General features: G+C 46.6%; 1 pseudogene; it reads right to left on the bottom strand.

The window, feature by feature from the left end:
• Positions 1 to 402: 402 nt before the first annotated feature.
• On the bottom strand, positions 403 to 1,323 carry LOC134402452 (proline-rich AKT1 substrate 1-like; annotated as a pseudogene).
• Between the last annotated feature and the right edge of the window lie 2,439 nt (positions 1,324 to 3,762).

A 3,762-nucleotide genomic window follows, 5' to 3' on the forward strand; every position in this document is an offset into this window, starting at 1 on the left:
AAGATGACACGTTGCCTTCCCCCACCGTTCCATAAAGGGTCACTTATCGTAAACCGAAGTGTAGACAAACCCAGCTTATGTGCAAAGGATCTTTTAAGACACTTATTTGGAGAGGGGGGAATAGGGGGGGAAATCTGATTCCGAGAACCCTCAGCAACCAGGGCTGGGGTAAATGAGGCAGATGTGGCAGTGTATATTTGTCAATACACCTCTGTAGTGTTTTTTTTAAAATGTACTCCTCACATGTCTCTCAGGAGCCCCACTCAGAAGGGCTGCTGTATCTCCTCATTACCCGAGTCAGAGGGGGAATGCGGGGGCAGGATTTCGAGGGTGGAGAGAAAAGGAGGTAAACGGACCCTCCAGCCCAACTGTAGTGTGAGACTGAGGTTGCCATTTTTTAAATTAAAGCTTATGGGATCTCAGACTAGGGAAAGGACCAGGTTTGAACTTATGGCTTGTGGGGAGCTTCCAACCCTGACCACCGATTTGTGAGGCGGGGCGGGAGATCTTCTCAAGGTCAGGGGACGAATGCTCGCTGTTCTCTTCATCAGAGGATCGCATCTCTTGCCATTGCTCCTTAAAGCCCCAAATGGGCACCGAAACAGGCAGGGATTTGGCATACTGATGGCTGAGGGGCGGAAGCGCTGTCTGTCCAGGCGCTTCCTCGCTCAGACTTCCATCATCAGTGCTGTCTAGATCGGAATCGAAGAAAGGTTCATAGTCTTGACTCGGGGAATCCTCATCCATCACAAACAGACCAGTGGTATCGCTGGGATGCTCCCTTCCACCCGGCTGCTCCAATTCAGTTAACGTATTCCTATCTCCTTCATCATCTTCATCTTCGGGTTCAGGTTCCTGGCCTCCAGAAGCCTGTGGCAAAGGCCCCTGGGGCGTAGGTGTCCTGTGGGGGGGGGGCAGGGTCGTCTGGGGCACAAGTTGAGGGATAGCTCCGGGAGTAGGATCCGTGGGTGGGAGATGGGCGAGGGGCTGCAAGAGGGCGGGCAGCATAGGTGAAGGCAGTGGTCTTGTGAACCACTGCAATATCTTCGAGGTAGCGTTGAACGGTGTCAGCCAGAGCACCACTTCCATGCTGCGTGTAGCTGAACCTGCCAGGGGGCGGGGCCCTGAACGCAGTGAGCAGCACAACCTTGTTGCCCGTCTGACGCCGGTACTGTTCTGCTGCAGCAACCAGTGCTGCCCAATTCTCCTTGTGGTTGTCTGCCATGTCGGTCATCCTTCTCCTGCCTCCCAGTTCTTTCTCCTCGCTTAACCACCGGAGCCTCCCCACCCCCCTCCCTCTCGGGGTCACCAGCCGGAATCCTGACCTCTAGCTAAGGCCAATGTTGTGCTATTTCAGTTACTTCTATCTTCTGGAGAAGTACCTGAATGTATAGATCAGTGGTTTTTAAACTGTGTTGTGGGGAACTCCATAACCTTATTAGAAGTCCCTAAATGAGAAGATCAGTAGCATAAGCATCCTTGAAAGACAGGTTCCTATTGCAGTAGTCTGAAATCAGCTAAGACCTGGGGACCAGGAGAGACCCGGGACAACCCAATAGTCAGGATCTCAGGGTAAGGATCAAAAGGACAAGCCAGGAGGAAGGACTGAAAGACAAACCAAGGAGCAGGAAGATGGAGCAAGCCAGAAGTCAGGACCAAAGATTAACCAAGGATTCAGTAACACATCACAGCTCAGGAAGATCTTGTTGCTAAAGCAAGAACAGGACTTGCTAAAGCAAGAACTAGAACAGGAAGTCCCCTTATACTCCTTCCTGCCTTTCCTGCCTTAAGGGAAAAGCTGCAGTTCAGTGGTTCAACACATGGGGCAGCTGCACACAGGTCACTATGAACTGAAACTCTTTTAAGATATGATTGATAGGGCAAATCATCAGCCAACCCATCTCATTTTCCATGTGTGGCAACATTCACAGTGATTTAATGCAGTGTATGTGTTCTATTTCCCTTCTGTGTAAAGTAGTTCGAGAGCCAATGAATGGACATTTCAGAACAAAATTATCTGGTGTGAGGCTTCCTTTTACTAGGGATGAGTAATTTGAGAACTTTAAATTAACAAGAAAAAAATGGATTTGGGAGAAAGCAAAACTGATAAATGTATCCATCCAGGCAGAGGGCTTTGAGTGCTCAGCTCTTAATAGTCTGGTTTAAATCCCTTTGCATTCAACCATATTTATGGTGCTGAATTGGGCTTGGCACCTCTTTTTTTTCTGACAGGCTTCCAATCTTTAACAGCTATATGGCAGGCAGGTACAACATGGCCCACTCTATGCTGGAGGATAATGATAGGGGAATACCATTCCCATACTGGGAATGACTGGTGCAGATGTGTCTGTTTAATCAATTTTTTATTATAAGTTTCAACAAAACAAAACAAAGAAAAAAGCAAATATAACTATGTACTCAGTTTCTAATATTAAAACATTTTATTTTAAAAAAGAAGAAATAAAGAGTAAATTACACATAAACTTCAATAAAGACAGACCAGATAGCCAAATAGAAGTTCATTCGTGAATGGTGCCTATATATCAATCTTTCAAATGTTGCAAGTATTGCATTATAGGCAGTGAGCTTTTATTGTTCTAATATTGTAGTATCAATGTTTTAGCAGTCAAGAGGGCATGAGATATCCATTTACCCTGACTGTGTGTTGCATTCCAAGAAGGAGGTACATAATTTAGAGAAGATGTACATCAGCAAATATTAAGGAGCTTCCCAATAGGTCTGTGCATGATTGGTCTCAGTGTTGTAAAAATATGTTGGTTTTCCTTTCAAGTGCAACCCAATATCCAATTTTGGTACACTTGAGAAAGATCACAAATGAAGCATTGGGCTAACAGATTTTATCCTTTTGTAAACCGCCCAGAGAGCTTTGGGTATGGGGCGGTATATAAATGTAACAAATCATAAATCAAACCAGTAAGGTGACCTCTTGGCTCTCCTGCTGCAAAATCAGGTTCACACTGTGCCGAGGCAAGACAACAGCTTATATACCTCCAGACGTTACACGTCATTAGCTCACATCCCATTGGCCTGCATCACCTGTCACGTCACTCAAGCCTGGGCAGAACACCTCCATCCAGTGGTCAGAAGGCGAACTGCAGCTGTCGCCATTGCCATGTGCTTTATTTACCTGCTCCCAGGTATCCTTTGCACTGTATACCTACATTCTCACACATAGCCTTTATCTAATAAGGTGGTATACCTAGGGGACAGTCCAAAGGACTTGGCTGGGTTTAACTGGTCAGTGTCATTTGAAATTGACCTATGATGTGTAGCCAAGGCAGACTTATTACCCAGGCCTGGCTGAGGGCTCCATGAGATACAAAGTTACAGCTTTTTGTTTATGTTGGAGCGCTGCCAAACCACAGTTCCTATCAAGTTTCATAGTGTTCCAGCAATTAAAATGGAAAAGCAAGGGGCACAGGAAGGAAATGGACATTTCGGAAGTTCACCCCAGGTGAATTTACACAACATCGGAATTCCGAGGCTCTGGTGGCCATTTTACAGAGCAGCTACCACATCATGCACAGCCCTTGCTCAAAGGAGCCTTGTGGAATTGGCTGTTTGTTTTATGGTCCTTTTTCACCAGATCCTCTCTGTGCACTTTCAGGACCCAGCATTGGAGAGAATTAGAGGGAAGCTGGTGGCACTAAGAGGATACCAGCAGCAGCAGGGTGCTCACAGACCCTGTATATAGGGTCTCCTGCGGCTTCAATCGTGCTACTGGGTGGGCGATCCATTGGG

The sequence above is a fragment of the Elgaria multicarinata genome, chromosome 8, assembly GCF_023053635.1.
Source record: "Elgaria multicarinata webbii isolate HBS135686 ecotype San Diego chromosome 8, rElgMul1.1.pri, whole genome shotgun sequence".
NCBI classification, from domain to species: Eukaryota; Metazoa; Chordata; class Lepidosauria; order Squamata; family Anguidae; genus Elgaria; species Elgaria multicarinata.